The sequence below is a fragment of the Peromyscus californicus genome, unplaced genomic scaffold (genome assembly GCF_007827085.1).
Source record: "Peromyscus californicus insignis strain IS unplaced genomic scaffold, ASM782708v3 Scaffold_17__1_contigs__length_78620276, whole genome shotgun sequence".
Lineage (NCBI taxonomy): Eukaryota > Metazoa > Chordata > Mammalia > Rodentia > Cricetidae > Peromyscus > Peromyscus californicus.
The window spans coordinates 68,851,738-68,868,314 of NW_026294469.1; the positions used below are offsets into that span (position 1 = coordinate 68,851,738).

Sequence of the window (16,577 nt, forward strand, 5' to 3'; positions counted from 1 at the left end):
AGGCAGACATGGTGCTGGAGAAGGAGCTAACATTCCTACATCTTAACCGGCAGGGAACAGGAAGTGTTCTGAGACCCTGCATGTGGCTTGAGCATATATGAGACCTCGAAGTCCACTGCCACAGTGACACACTTCCTCCAACAAGGCCACACCTACTCCAACAAGGCCACACCTCCTAACAGTGCCACTCCCTGTGAGATTATGAGGGGTCAATCACATTCAAACTACCACAGGCTCTTACCAGCTTTGAACAAGAGACAATTGACACCCAAAGCAAGAGGGAAGGCTACTCAAGTGCCACCCTCCATCTGACCTGGAGCTACTGTGATGATGTGGGATGCAGGCTCCTGCCAGAGTCAGGCTGTGGCAACTAGGACGACTGCCTTGCCTCTGCTGTCCTTTGCTTTTTTTTTTTTTATTTGTTTTGTTTTGTTTTCTTTCGAGACAGGTTTTCTCTGTGTAATAGCCCTGGCTATACTGGAACTTGTTTTGTAGACCAGGCTGGCCTCGAACTCACAGAGATCCACCTGCCTCTGCCTCCCAGTGCTGGGATTAAAGGCGTTAGCCACCATGCCTGGCAATCTCTGCTGTTTCAAATATAGTTTAACTCATTCAGGAGTTCAGGCCCCCAAATGCTAATGTATTAAGGAGGCGAACAGTTAATCCCACTGTGTGTTTAGGGATGGAGCCTTTGAGAGGTAATTGGTTTAGACATTCATCCTACACAAGCTTCCTGTGCAATAAACCAGGGCGATATATGAAGAGCCTCGCCTTCGAGGAAGGAAGCAGGAGAATTCCTGGAGGCTCAGGTGCCAGTGATGTACCACAAACAGACCCTGTCTCAAACAAGGTGGACAGTGAGGACCAGTAGCCGAGATTTACTCTGACTTCCACACACATGCTCTGGCACACTTAGGTCTGCACACACACACACACACACACACACACACACACACACACACACAGACTCACTTAGGAGCCACATTCAGAATCTACATCCCCAGGCCCCACCTTCACACTATACTAGAGCCTGCCCCCCAGGGCATGGCCTAATGTGGATCAGCCAAGTGGTATGCGTGCCAGGCTGTCTGGAGGACCCTCGGATCCCTCTTTACTTGGGAGGGTAGAATGATATGTGACAACACAGTGGCCACTGAACCCCGAGAAGCCCACCAGTTAAAGGATGTTTCCAGAGCCAGGAAGCCACACAGAGTAGAGCCTAGAGTCAGGCACAAATGGATCCCACAGCCCTTCCCACCACAGCCAAGCCTTGACAAAAATAAATCTGCCTCTTAGGGACGGAATTTAGCTAAAACTGCCCCCGTATTCACATGAGCCAGAGGGTTTGGAGGCTTAGTGGAGGCCCTGAATTCTAGCCTTTGATTTCAAGGCACCACTCAGGTCTAGTCTAACATCTAAACGCTACTGTTTGAATATCTAAGGAGGTTGGGAATACCCAGGAGAGTCGCCGAGTTCTTGGGCTATTGCCTGCACCCTGCAGGGTTCCTCACTGGACCCCAGATCTTGGGGAGCTGCCTTGGTGGAGGAAACTGGGGTGCTGAGAAAGAGGAAGTGCTAAACTAAGAGGTGTCATGACTCATCAGGGAGAGTGACAGAGAGGTGACAGAGAGGTAGCTGTGCCCAAGGGCCTAGAGCCACTGGAACCAGGCCTTTGCTGATGTGTCTCTTACCACAGGTTCCCTCTCTTTGGGGAAGGTTTCTGTACTACATTCGCATTTCAATTAGTCTGTTTCTGAACTCACAGTCAAATCAAAATGTTGGGTATTTCTCACGGAATGTGGTTTGTGTTTTACTTTATGAACAAATCCATAAAGTGCAGCCATGTCATTTGGGGCAGCCTCTTACATGATTCAGGGACTAAGTTCTACATGAGCCCTGCAGACTGCCCCACAGCTGTAGGCAGGGAGACCCATGTTTGCTGTGCCTGTGTCCTCAGGGGAATGTGACCATTGGTTGGATGGATGGCTGCTTCTCAAGTGTCTTCCTCCAAGCTGTATAGGAAAGGGGGAGGGAGAAAGGGCCCCCAAGCCTCATCATATCTGCCATGGCCCAACCTCCTCCAACTCACTGGAGATGTTAGTGCCTGTACTGGCTCCCTCCTGAGTCTGACTGGGAAAAGGAACCACTGGGATTCTGCTTAAGGAAGTTGGTGGACTTGAGAAACTGGTGTGTGTGTGGGGGGTGTCTTTGCCCCAGAAAGGGATCCCAAGTTCCTTTCAGTTCTGGAAGGTGAAGATGGGACCTCTGTTAAAGGCAGTTCTGACTCAGCCTTGGGGGTAGGGAGGGCATTTTGCAAGCCAGCTGTGGTTCAGTGGCTGTCAGTCAGCCACTGTGGAGGCTTCAGTGAACCAGCCCCTAGCAACGTGGTTGCCTCTCCTCATGGCGGGAGCCATCCCACGGCAGTCTCTGTTCAGTAAGAACTTCCACCCTAGAAGTGGAGAGCTCCTTGAGTCTCTACCCTTTAGAGTATCCCTGGATGGATGGTGTTAGCTCTGGATGTTTCTGTTCCTCACCAAATGACCATCTGTGGGCAGGCACTCAGATCTTCAGACCCAAAGCACCATTTTGGACCAGAGGCCAGCCTCACCATTCAGCTCTGCCTGCCTTCAGCACCTACACACTCACTGCCACACATCTGCTCCCCTCCAGTCTGCCCCCACATATCTGCATAGGGTTTCCGAGCGGATAACACTCTCCCCATCTCCAGGCACCCGTGGCTTACGCTGCTCTGGATGCTTGGTGAGACACACTTCTTCCAGAAGACCAGCCCAGAACTAGGGGAAAGAGGACCCCAAGCCTCATCATATCTGCCTCAACCCATCCTCCTCCAACTCAGAGAAGCTTAGGAGCTGCCCTTGCCAGGGCAAACCCCAACATTTTATCATTTCCTATCAACCTATGTGTTTCACAGGACCTACTAATTACGGCGCACACACCTGTAATTAGGATAATGCCGATCCCAGCCATACACTAGGTAGAACCTCTTAATTATAACTCAAACAATTAATCAACCAGTACACATTTTCTGAGCATCTGGCCCACGCATGGCTCTGCTAGGCAGTGGGAAAGGAAAACCACCAGCTCCAGTCGGTGTCACAGTCGGTGTCAGCTGGGAGCTCACTCCCCACTCTTCCCCTGCCTCCACAAACACCCAGCTTGATTTTGTTTTGTTTTAATTATGGCAACCTCAAGGCGGGGGTGGGGGAACGCAAGATGTAATGTATAAACTGGCACTGGTCTTGGGAAGCTGTCATCAGTCTCTCCCAAAGAGACCCGGAAACAAGAGCCCTCTCCGGACAGCACTGTGAGTGTGCCTGTGTCTGTGTAGACCATACAGAACAGGGGCACCCAGGCAAGTGGGTTTCACCCCCGGTGTGCCACCCCCGCCCCCGCGCCCCCCGGTTCATAGTGTAAGGGAACACAGCAATCCCACCCACAACCTACCCAAGCCAGCCAGAGGCCAGTGAAAGTCCTGCACGGCCCAAGAGGGAAGAGAGGACAGTCCTCTTGTCTTTGGTGCTTGTGGATGCCCTGGCCCTGACATCTGAAGAAATGAAAACCACTTGCTGAAGGCCAATCCTGTAAGGGGTTTGGGGGAGCGGTTTACTTAACTGACCCAAGGGCAGGGCCACAGGGTAAGCACTACTTAATCACTCCCAGAGTTCCAGACTGGATCAAAATCCATTATTCACAGCATGCCATTGCTCCGAATGCTGGCCTGGCCTTTTTAAGCCAAGGGCAAAGCGGGGACAAAAGAGGGCAGAGGATGCCAGGGAGGATATCTAGGACCTCAAAGGGCCAAGGACAAGTTTGCATCCGAGCTCCTAAACTCCAGGGTCCAAGAGCAGGAGAATTTGGACATGACCAAAAGGGTCCCGAGGACAGCACATGACCTCAGTGCTTCCTCGCGGGGCAGTGCTTCAAGAGTCAGAACTCAATTGAGACAAGGGTCTTCCACACTCGAAAACCATTCGGTGGCAAACACGCGTGGGGTGCCCCCCAAATCGCGAGATTGGACAGGGCGCATAGGAACCAGCTCACCTTCCGCACACGCCTGCCCAGGCTCAGACCCCCCCCTCCGCGCCCAACAGTCCTCACTCCTGGCGCCACTGTCCCAACCAAGATGTAGCTGTCCGAGCTGGGGAGGACAGACTTTGCAGAATTCGGAGTGCGGGAGCCGGAACCCGCACCCGATTCAAGCCGGCGCCCTGGAAGGTTAGAGAAGGAAGGTTAGCAGGACAGCCGAGCGTGCAAAGCGCGTGTGCACGAGTCTGTGCGTGTAAGCGGTGGGTGGGTGGGCGTTCACTTCACCACCTCGGACCAGAAAAGGGAACCAGCACCGCGGACTCGCCCAGTCACCTCTCTCCCGAAGCGGGTGCGTACAGCCTTCAAGCCCGGGACCGTCCGGGAGAGCCCTGGCCCCTTCCCGGATGCAGACCTCCTCTGCCCTCCTCTGCCCTCCTCTGCCCTCCTCTCTCCTTCTTACCGAGGATCCGGTAGAACCGACGCGGGCAGACGGGGCGGCAGCAGGACCCAGCCTCTGGCGGCCGCCCGAACCTCCATGAAAGCGCACCACGCGGCCGAGCCCCGTCCTCCGGCTTCCAGCGCGTGGCGCGCGGGCGACCCCGCTCCGCTTGCCCCAGCCCGGCCCGACCCCTCGAGCGCCCCTCCGTGGGCTACGGCGCCCTCAGCGTGGCCAACCACCCTAACCGAACTGCGTTCCCGCCTGTGGCCGCCCGCGGACAGGTGCCCACGCTCCGCTAGGGCCCGCGCTCCGCCGCACAGACCCCTTTCGCAGCTACGCCCCTGTTCCCGAACGGTCCCAGGAACGATCGGAGCAGACTCCGGCCACACACTGTAAATTCAACTTTACCTCCGGCCCGGGCTTCTGGCTGCTTGCTCCGCTTGCCCGGCCGTGGCTCCTCGGGGCGGAGCGCAGCGTCCCCAGAGCCCACAGCTCAGAGTCCGGCACCGCCCCGTGAGCCGCCCCCGGGCCGCCCGGGCCAGCGCGTCCCGGCTACGGTAGCGAGGCGCCCCCTCGTGCCCAGAGGGTCCCAGGGCGAGGACCCCCGTCACAGTTGGGGGAGCTCGAGGTTGGCTTCTTTGGGCACCGTGCGGGACTATGGGGCCGAGGAAGGACAAAGGCGTGCGCTTCCGCACCCACGCACTCAAACACATGGGCTTCTACTCTCAACATTCAACCACACTCAAAAAGGCACACATAGCTACACAGGCACACACCTATGAACTCACATGTTCACTAGTACCCACATTCACCACCCATACACAACCTAGGGCACTTATACAAGCACACAGGCACACACTCATGGTTTATGCATAGGCACTTACTCACATACACACACTCGGGAGCAAACAGGGTGCTCTCTCACACACAATCAGATACACTGGCATGCACACACTCATTCTTACACACACCTGCACAGTCACTCATACCATACCGAGGAAGGGACTCACTCACCTGAGCTCGCACGCTGTGCCATTTGAGATGCACGGACTCGCTCCTCAAGAGAAGGAAACACAGCTCTTCTAAACAAACTCCGGAGACACTGAAGGGTGAGGTGTGAGTTTCCAGTCTATGGACAAGTTCCAACTATGGGACCTGGAGCACAAGTCACCAGGAGGTGTGGGCTTCCCGCTTTAATTGGGGCCTTCTACAGATCTGGTGGCAGCAGGCCCCTTGTGGCCGCTGTGTCGTTGTTTGCATGGAGATGGCAATGTTTTTTTTTTTTTCCAGCTTCAGTCCTGCACCAGGCCTGGGAGAGAGGCGTTTTCTCCCTGGAAACCGTTCACTGGATTTAGAGCTCAGGAGCCCAGGCATTGTATCTTTGGAAGGCCACCATGTTCCGCAGGAAATGACTGCTTTTGGGGCCTGTGCCCTTTGAGGTAATTCTACTTGTCAACACAATCTGTCCCTGGGGACAGGTGCTCCTGGCCAGCCCTCAGGATACTTGTGGCGACAGAGGCAGGGCAGGCTGGGAATGCCTTTGATGCAGTGATAAGCAGACTGATATGCAGGGCAACTCTAGGAAAGCTCACAGCCGGTGCCCAGCTGGTCGTGTTTTCACAGGGATCCAGGGATCCAGGTGATTTCTGGGCCTCATAGTCTCTGGCCTTGTCCTGTTCTTCCTGGGAGGAAATGGTCAGGTCCAGCTTTACTACAGCTACCCCTTTCAGACCCTCACCTTGTGCCAAGTCTCTGGGTCACAGTGACCATGCACTGGAACTAGCCTGTCTCCCTCACTTTTGCAGACTCTGTACCTCTGTGTTTTTATTTCAGCTAAAGCACTCATTATCCTTCCCTGGCACCCAGCACACTTGCAGATGACCCTGGCTTTGTTCAATCCAAGTCCCCAAGTCTGTGTTTCATCTGTGTGGTTGTTGGTATTCATTTCCCTGATCTATCACAATCTTTAGTTTTTTTGATTCTTTGAAATGTAAATTACAACTTGTTCCTATTAAATTCCATCTCATTTGTTATTTCCCCTTTTAGTGAATCTGTAAAATACTTTACACTCAGCCTTACTTTGTCCCCTTATCTGCTTGGATATCTATAAAACTGATTGATTAGGGTGTCTTGTCCTCACTATGGGCCCAGTTTTCAAAAATGCTACAACACTGCATTCCACCCCAGGGTAGGCTCTGATTCTGGCAAGAGCTAACAGTTGGGGGCCCAGGTGGGCTACCAGCCTCAGTGTTGGTCCCCACTTGGCTGCTTTATCCATCCAGTGTTTCCCAAGTGCTTTAGAATGATGCCAGCATTGATTTACTATCCTTTGAAATTGAAATATAATTGATGGAACATTTGAACTGATAACTAACTCTACTACCAATATCACACACATCCCCAAGCAGGACAACACATATAACCTAACATGACCTCATCAGCAACTACCACCGCAATTCGTGTCTGGTAGATCAGTGCAGGCGAGCTCATCTGCCTCCGGTGGCATAGGCATCTGTGCATCCCTTACCTCTGTCTGAGTGTCCTCCCCCGTAGACTGAGAACCAAGACAAGAACTCTGTGTTGTTCCCTTCGGTAGTTGAATGGAGTAATATGAATGCCAGACCCATTATAGACACTGAAAATGTTAAAAGCTAGCAAAACACTGAAATAAAATGTTACAAACATTGTAAAAATGTCTCAGGAAGGTTGACACACTAAGCAATGCTGCTGCTGAGAGATCTTGGGATGCAGGATCCAATGGGTGTGGTGAAGTCACCAGTCCTGCTTCCTGCCCTAGGACCCCTGGTGCCTTCAGGCATAGTGATGTTCTAAGGAGCATTCATTCATACAACCAATTCTCCATGATAGACAGAAGGATGGTGTGTGTGCCTTTCAGCCAGTCCCCACAATCCCCTACTGGGCGCCACCTTCCCAATTCTTGTTGCTTCATCTCTGGGCTTCTGGGTATTTTGTGTCTTAGTAAGGCAGCATCAGCAGAAGGTGTCTAGGGAGGACATGGGACATTCTGTTGGTTTCTGGTGCCAGCACGAGCTTCTCCCACCAACAGGGAAGCCCTGGGAAGTTGGTGGGAAGTGGTAGTGATTCTGCCAATGTGGGCTTACACTGTTTTGTTTTTTTTCTAAATGACGTGAAGTTCACATCTGGGTGAGGCATTTACACTTTGGGGTAGCCACTGTTTTAGGAAGGAGGAATGTTTTAGAATTTTTCTGTCTACAGTACATAATTATTATAGAAAAAAAAAGAATCAACTTGTAAAAAACACAAAAGGGAAAAGCAAACTTCCTGTAGCTCCATTATCTAAACTTCACCACTGTTAATATTTTGGTACCAATCTTGACACCAAAACACTTTGGTCATTTTTATGTAAAAATACTTTTGGTTCATTTATATACAAAAATAACATTATAACACATGCTGACATTTCACCACCACACAGGTAACAAATGTTCCTAATGTTTCCATTGTCCCACATAAAAGTTAGAAGTTACTTAAACAGAATTCCAGTCTCTGTGACGTGTACCATGCCTTATTAATTGACATGGTGTTCTCTCCAACTTTCCACTCTCAAAGAACTTTACCTTCATAGACATATTTGGGTCCCATTCCTGACTATGTTAATGTATAACCTAATCACAACTGGCGTATGATTAGCAAAAAATCCCCCGAAGTAAATGTTGCCTTGACCTGAAGTTGCAAATTGATTTCTTTGAAGAAACAGGAAATTCTGAGCACATTTGACTCTCTGTCTTAGCAAACACTGGCCAGTAGTTTTATTTTTGCATCATTGGCCCTCAGCACAGGGCCTATCATGTGAGTTTGTAAGCTAATAGATGTTTACTGTTTGTATCAGTAAGGAGGTGAGTGGATACTGTTGTAAATTGTGTGTTATAAAGTGAGGAGAGGTACAATAAGCTTGAAGAGACACTGAGTCCATAGAGATTAGCATACTGGGGGATCTGCAACCCAGAAGTGGCTCAGGAACCAAGTGAGGATATCACAGGGCCAGTATAGTGTGGCCAACAGCAGAAGTCTGATTGGTCACAATGGTGGGGCCACATAGACAGCGTCTCCGCTGGAAGGCACTCGTTATGTAACATGACTGCCTGAGCTTAGGTTCTGCTTCTCTTTAACACAGGCATTTACAAGCCACAGCCAAGTGTTCCCGATGTTTGCAAACCAAGGGTGCTGGGTCGCTTCAGAGGCCTGCCTGGCTCCGTCTAAAGCATTCTTCAAGCTTGGGCCTCCATTTTTATCTAACTTGGGCAGATATCAAGTTACTTTCCTTGCTAACATTTTCTAAATTGGTGGTTTTCTCCTAGACATTTAACTATAATTCTCATTTCTTGGCTGCTCTTCAAAGGAAGATGATATATTCCATTAGGTTGCCATTAACAGCTTCAATGAGATCCAATTAGACACTGTGCACTTCATGGTGGCCAGTTCTGTGACTCTTACCGTGTTTGTAGCCATTCCACAGACAGTTTGACATGTCTGTCATCCATAAGGAAACCTGGACACTTTTCTCACACTTGGCACCTCTGGTCCTGTCTGTTCATCTTAGCTCTTCCTGCATCAGCACTTAGGGGACGCGAAGGAGCCTAGTGTCCCCTTGTGTTATGTATGCCACCTCTTCTCGGACATAGGTCCACTTTGGGGACTTGCGTACTTTCGTGAGTCTGCCTTGCTCTGGAATCTCCATAGCTTCTTCTCTTCTAGAAGACTCATCTCTGCTTCCAAAGCCTGACTCCCTCTTGAAGAGCCTTCTGGGAGCCTCCACATCCCCATAGCCAGCCTTTTCCTGAGCACTGTGAAGCTGTGTGGAATCATTTGCTTCTCTTGTCTCTGGTTTTTCTTCCTGTCGACTGCCTGCAGTGTTCCACATCTTCAGTCCATTACACAACTGCCCCAGCTGCCCCCAGATCTGTTTCTCCACTCTTCACCAGAGCTCTTGTCTGCCAGCCACGCCTTTCTCGTGTTCCCTGCCACCCGGCTTTTGATAGATCAAACATTCTTCATCCCAGGGAACGTGTACTCTCTTTGAGCTTTCTCAACTTCCCACCTTTGTTCCTTGCTTTGAATCCTGTATCCTAGATTCCCCACCTCCCACATTTACCATCATTCTGTGTCCTCACCTTGTCTGGGCTCCAAAGGGAGGCAGCCAAAAACATAGACCTCATCACTTCAGCTTATCTTGCCACCTCTGAACAGGGACTTTGCAAGGCAGAGCTCACTCTGTCCTCTGGGCCTGTGCCTGCATGCAGAAGCAGCAGTCAGTGTCGCTCGAGAAAGAGATGTGCTTCTGAAATCTGTGTAAACTGAAATGCTGCCAGAGGGTTGGCATGTGAGTCCTCCATGTGAGTCCTCCACACAACAACCTACTGCATGTGAGTGCTCCATCTGAGTCCTCCACACAACAACTTCCTGCAAGAAGTTTCTCTCCTTGACTTCTCTGGGATAAGCAGCTGGTTTCTCACTATTTGGCAAGGGAGGGGTTTAGCCCCTTGAATTTCCTTATCCAGGGGATAAGGAAAGAGTAGCCTGCTTTGCCTGTAACAGGGTTCCTGTCCCCCTGCAACATGTAGCTATGTGTGTGTCCGAAGCCGGCCAGCATTGCTGTGTGGCGTTATGTTTGTGAACTTTCATGATCAAGGTCTAGGGGAGGCGTCAGACAACATTCACAGCACAGTTTAAAAAAAAAAAGAATTTTAAATTTTATGTATATGAATGTGTGCCTGTGTGTATGGATGTGTACCACATGTGTGCCTGGTACCCACAGGGGTCAGAAGAGGGGGCCAGATCCCCTGGAACTGGAGCTATGGATGATTGTGAGCCATCTGGTAGGTGTTGGGAACTGAACTCAGGCCCTTTGAAAAAGTGACAAATGCTCTTAACCACTGAGCTCTTTCTCCAGCCTCATGACACAGGTTTTTTTTTTTTTAATTCATAATTGTGTCCAGCAAGTATCCAGAGTTTCTTCTGCAGCATCCTGGTGATCACAGGTCCTGTGTTCCACAGGACCTTTCACCACCACTGTGATACTGACAGGTAGGCATTCAGTTTTTCTGGTGCTTAGAAGCAGTCTCAAGCTGGACAGAGTCACATGTTGAAGTATTTGCATTGCTCCGTGCTGACTGGTGAGTAGATGAGGTTCTGAGTGGTAGGCACCTTCTCTCCCCACACTCTATGGTAATGGAGACATTCTGAAGAGATTTGTCTCCTGCCTTTGTGCAATGGGACCCCACTCTCCATTTGGGGGTAGATCATTATCTGTAGTCAGTCTTGTACATTTGTCTGGTCACCCATCACACCAAGAGACATCCCCCCACCCCCAGGTCAGATGTACTGGGCACAGAAACTTCAAACAGCTACTGCTCTCGAGAGGGCAGAGGCTCAAAAACTGTCGAAGAAGAAGCGTACTAGGTATTTAGCCAAATGAAAAGTCAGATTCGGTGGGTGGTTAAAAAGCAAGCCTGAGAGAGAAAGACTGAGATTCCAGTGCCCATAGCCTCTGCTCCTCCTTTAAAATGAACTTTAAATTCTTTCTTCCCAGGCTCAGCCACAGAGGACAGACCCAACACCTGGAACAAGCCAGGAGTGTGGGAGCATGGCCTTCTCACCCCCAGAACCCAATTAGAACAAAGCCATTCTCCACAAGTGAGCAGCTACCAGCAGGAGTTTTCTGCCTGTGAGGGAGATGGCCACCTTCCTGTGGAGGTTAATGAATCTGCAGAACTGTAATGAAGATTAGTTCTTCCTTCAGTAAGGCTGGGGTGCAGCAGTGGCCTGGAGAAGATTCGGGCAGAACAAGAGAGGCATAGACAGCTGGGCATTAGTGGCTGCTCTGGCCACAGGGTTTGCAGGGGTGAGGAGGGGATACCTCAGGCTTGCCCCTCCCACTTCCAGCCTGCTGCTTCTTACAGGGATTGCTGTCAGCACTTCCAAGCTAAAAAATCTAACTTCCTCATCTAGCCCTTGAAGTCCTTGATGTTTGTGTCTAGGACTGTCTACAGAATCTGCATCACAATACTGAGTGTAAGTAGATATGTCCTGTCCTGACTGCCTGGTCCCAAATAAACACACAGAGGCATATATGGATTATAAATGCTCGGTCAATAGCTCAGGCTTATTACTAACTAGCTCTTACATTTAAGTTAACCCATATTCCTTATTTACACTCTGCCACTTGGTGGTATCGTTATTAGCATGGCATGTTCATCTCTTGCTCCCTCTGTGTCTGGCTGGCAACTCCTGACTCCACCCTTCTCCTTCCCATCATCCTTAGTTTGGTCACTCTGCCTATACTTCCTTCCCGGTTACTGGCCAATTAGCATTTTATTAAACCAATTTGGGTGACAAATCTTTACAGTGTACAAGAAGAATATTCCATAGCAGTGAGAGATCAGAACCATGGGAACCAACAATAGATTGATTTGATAGATTATGTGACAGCCTCATGACACACAGAAATATGCAGCCATTAAAAGTATTCACAGAAGTTGGACACAGTAGTGCATACCTGTGATTTCAGTACTCGGATGTGGAACCCCGGATCAGGAGTGTAAGGTCTCCTTAAGCTACATAACCAGTTCAAGGGCATGCTGGGCCACATGAGACCTTATCTCAAAAAGACTCCAAAACCAAACATTAACGACAAAATCCCAAGAATGTTTTATGGAACTGGCATAATTCATGACTCTGGCAAAGGTATGTGTAGAACTGCGTGTGGCCTGTCGGTTGCGTGGTGGAGCAGACTCCAAGTAGGAAGGAAACAGGCACATCTGCCAGCAGGCTGATGGAATACCTCAGCTGCTTGCTCACTTCACCACCTCTGGGAATGTCTGGAACTATCTGGGACCTTCACTCTCCTGGTCTGCAACTCGGAGTTTTGTGCTACTGTCCATCATGGGCGCTGTCCATCGTGAGGGACCTAAGAGCACTCAGAAGGACCTGGCCTGCTGTGAGCCACCCTAGGTGGATAAGAATACAGGACAGGGATGTAGTGAGTCTTCCTATGTAAGAACACGGGACAGAGATCAGGGATATGGTGGAGCCTCCGGGATAATGGATTTGAATGATTCTGTCCTTTTTTGATTTTTCTGTGTTTCCCACGTTTTCTACACAGAACTTTCGTAACTTCTACAGCCGTACCAAGTGAGAAGTGTGCGGCAATGAAAGGATCCTGTCATCCTCTGGTTGTCTTATTTCTGTAGCCAGTGCTGAGCCTGCTCTCCCCCCCCCCCCCCCCCCGCCCCCAGAGTTGCCTTTTGTGGTTTATCCTCTGGTTTGAACTTCTGATAGGTCGAGTAGACCCCAATGCACGGAGGCCTCAGTGATATTTTACTAGCAGATTGTCTTATAATTTTATAAAATATTAAGAATTTAAAGTACTGTTCTTAACCATGGAGCAATTGAGTGACTATAAAACGAAACAAACGGAAAACAGGAAAAAAAAAAAAAAAAAAACCTCCTAATTTATTAGACTTCCTCACACTATTAAAAAAAAAAAAAGAAAAGGAAGGGGAGGTCTGCAAATAGCTTGAACCACATTAAACTAATGCCAGGCTTTCTGAAAATTGTCTCCTCTGTCCCTTGAGGTTTTAACAGTGGTTTCATATTTCATTGGAACATCTTGCCTTCTACTAACAGCATTTATTAGAGGAGTGTGCCAGCTGGGATTGTTGGTTGAAATTGACAAACACTTCCAAATTCATGTGACGTGTGCACAGACCTAACCTCCATCATTAGCATGCTGGGGTAACGCTCAGTTATGCTCCCAAATGCTCCCATGTAGAGATGAGCCCCTAGTGGCTCCAGGTTTTGTTGGAATAACTCTACCCAAGTAACGCAACTGGCAGAACTCTTAGGGAGGCTCTGACTGGGGCAGAAGTACTGTCTCCAGAAGCTTGGAGGACACGGAGGTGGTGGGGAAGCAGAGATTAGCTCAGCAGAGGCATGTGTTTCAGGCCTCTGAGGAAATGGGATCTGATGGGGACCAGTGAGTGTGGCCCAGGTCAGCACAGTGCGGCTGAGTATTCAGTGAGAACCACACCTGGCTCTCAGCCTCCACCCACAGGGACTTGGGGGCGTGACCATTGTCGGGGGTGTCTTCTGCGTAGCAGGGTGTTGTGCAGCAGGCCCTGATGTCCTCGGAGGGAACTCTACACTGTGTAATGTCCCTTCCCTGAATTCTCTGTCAGAGTCAGAAGAAAAACACTGCACATAGAGCTGGATGAGATTTGATGTCACCTCAACTTAATGTAAGCTGCTGCTTCGCCCTGCTCTCATTTCACGGGTGAGGAAAGTTTAGAATATCTCAAATACAATTTAGAGAAAGAAGAAGGAAGTTCTCATTTGCGTCAGTTGTTTCGAGCTGACTATTCATTACGATGAAGGAAAATGTGATTCTGATGGTGTACAGAGGAGAAAATGGGCTAGGAGGGGACAGGAGGCATGAGGTCCCTTTCCCGGGCCTGTGGACTGGCTGCAGCAGTGATAACCAGTGACTGCCTTAATAGTCCTCAAATTCCCCAACCTGCAATACAGGGATTGCAGGAGCCAAAAATAGAGGCGTGAAGTGCTGCGGGGTAATGACTGCAGCCTGCCTTCTCCCTGCTCCGAGCTAAATAGTTCCAATTCCGTTAGCAATTTTTCTTAGGATGTATCTGCCAGCAGCGTAATCGCCTGTGCGGCTGTGGATTACCCACCCCGAGACTCCCCGTCTCTCTCTCACTATGGGTCCAGAGTGCAACCCAGCCCTGGGTCTGTCAGAGTCAAGGCTGGATACTAAGGAGGATGCGTGCATGATTCCTGCAGGAATGTCTGCCTGCACTGGAATAGAGTTTCAAACAACGTATCTTGGAGAAAACCTTCTTCCCTTCATGCAGGAGTGAACAAGGGCGCGGCATGAGGTGTGCTGCTCTGTCTGCCTGTCCTCCACAGACACTTTACAGCAACTTAATTGCTGTGACTCAAGGTATCAGGCCCCAATTTACCTTGGACATCCTATATTTCGTGTGTCTAACTGACGTGCCAATATCACAATAGAAACGCCTGCTTGTATGACAGACATGGATGCTGGCAAGTATTTACATGTATTATATGACTACATTTGCTCAAGAACTTCCCTGAACAGCTGGTCGGTGGTGGCACACACCTTTAATCCCAGCACCTGGGAGGCAGAGGCAGGAGTTTGAGGCCAGCCTGGTCTACAGAGTGAGTTCCAGGACAGCCAGGCCAACACAGAGAAATCCTGTCTCGAAATACCAAAAAGGAAAAAAAAAAAAAAAAAACAACTTCTCTTAACTTTACACAGTGTTCTGGACGTCTTGTCTTTGAGAAACTGCTGTTGTTGGAGGCAAGAAAGATACCTAGACAAGTGACAGGTAAGACTGAGGAAATATCCATCAGGACGGTTCCCGTTCTGTTACACTCTGGGTTTGGTCTTCATCCCTCTCCTCTAGGGCGGGCTTCCTGCTGTCTTGAAGCCTGAGTGCCCAGGTGGTCTGAAGGAGGGGACCAACAGTGAGGTCCCCCTTGGGTGCCTTTGCTCTTTGAGTGAAGTGAAGGGTGGGTCCAAGGGGGAATTCTTAAACTCACAGATGTTGGTCTTCTGCTCCGCTCAGGAGCACGCCACCCCTCCTTAGTTATCTCTTCCCCTTGCTGCAGCCCTCAATATCTCCACAGCCCCAGAGGCTTTCCTCTGGCCAGCTTTCCTGCCTCGTTTGCAGAGGCACTGACCTGCCTTTTCAGTAACCCTTACCCATCAATCTGTGTCCTTCTAGAAATTTCCCTGGCTACCACTTACTTCCTATCTAGAAAGTGCTGAGTCATGTCACACCTACCGACAGCTTCTCCATGCCTGTGCCCCAGTTTGCAAAGAGACAACTCACTGAAAAAGTCAAATCTGAGTTTGCAAGTTCCTTTCTCCAAACCTCCTTCCTGTCAGCAGGGGGCCAATTGAGGACCATTTCTGTCACTGCTCAGGACTGGCCTGGGCTGTTTTCCGGCCCAGCTCAGAGCTGGGTCATCTGGCTTTTGAGCCCAACCGTTTTGAAGCCTTGAAGAAGAGATAAACTGACAGGGAAAGTATTAATATTTGAGGCCTCTGTGAACCAGCTGCTTCATAAATAAATGGCCCTGACTTCAGGACTCATCCCGACCCTCAGCTTCTCTGGGTTATGGGAGTTCAGATAGAACTTGGTGTGTGGCACAGAACTGCCCCTCACATAGTCAACTCTGACCATGAGGGCAGTGCGTAAATAACTTTGCGTTTTTAAAATATATCTCTGGTGTTGTCCTCCCCCACCCTACCAACCCACATGGCCAACTTGAGCTCTTCCTGAAGCCTGGAGATCCTTCCAGTTGGTTACATCTCTCAGAGGCAAAAGGAAGGTACACCTCAGCCCACATGTGTGTGCATGCATATATTTACACAGACTGTGGTCTGAAAGCAGTCTATTATGACTGACTCATATTTGAGGGGGAAAACATCCAAAATGGTAACTAACTACTGTTTTTACTATGCTGTCCTTGGAAAGGAAACCTGGACCCTCTCCTCCTGTAGCTGCAATCCAGGCTGGCTAGGCCCTCGTGGGACCGAGTGTTCTTGTCTCTCAAAGGGCAGAAGGGATACCTCCTGTCTTAGTTACGGTTTTTATTGCTGTGAAGAGACATCATGACCACGGCAACTGTTATAAAGAAAACATTTAATTGGGTTGGCTCGCTTACCGTTCCAGAGGTTCAGTCCATTATCATCATGACAGGGAACATGGCGGTGTGCAGGCAGACATGGTGTTGAAGCTGAGAGTCCTACATCTTGCAGGCAACAGGAAGTTGACCATCACATCAAGCAAAGCTGGAGCAAAAGAGACCTCAAAGCCCGCTTCCACAGTGATGCACTTCCTCCGACAAGACCACACCTACTTCAACAAGGCCACTCCCTATGAGATTATGGGGGCCAATTACATCCAGACTACCACACCTCCCCTGGGTTAGAGAGTGGATACAGTTAAAGCTCACACCAGTGTGTGACCACAGACAAGTCCCTTCACCACCTCCCACGTGAGATGCC

General features: G+C 49.8%; 1 protein-coding gene and 1 long non-coding RNA gene across 6 annotated transcripts in view; one reads left to right on the top strand and one right to left on the bottom strand.

Moving 5' to 3' along the window:
• Positions 1-5,723, bottom strand: part of Kcng2 (potassium voltage-gated channel modifier subfamily G member 2) — a 74,696-nt gene extending 68,973 nt beyond the window's left edge. Inside the window, exon 1 of one of the 4 annotated variants that reach the window (XM_052742652.1) lies at positions 5,501-5,723. The gene's annotated coding sequence lies outside the window, so the exon portion shown is untranslated. The other 3 variants (XM_052742650.1, XM_052742651.1, XM_052742653.1) reach the window with 3 other exon arrangements.
• On the top strand, positions 5,020-12,708 carry LOC128113018 (uncharacterized). 2 transcript variants are annotated; one of them, XR_008219305.1, is made up of 3 exons: positions 5,020-5,114; positions 5,777-5,925; positions 11,058-12,708. It is a non-coding gene; the product is annotated as an uncharacterized LOC128113018 (long non-coding RNA). The 2 variants fall into 2 exon arrangements; XR_008219306.1 differs by lacking the exon at positions 5,020-5,114 and adding an exon at positions 5,490-5,595.
• The last annotated feature ends 3,869 nt before the right edge of the window (positions 12,709-16,577 follow it).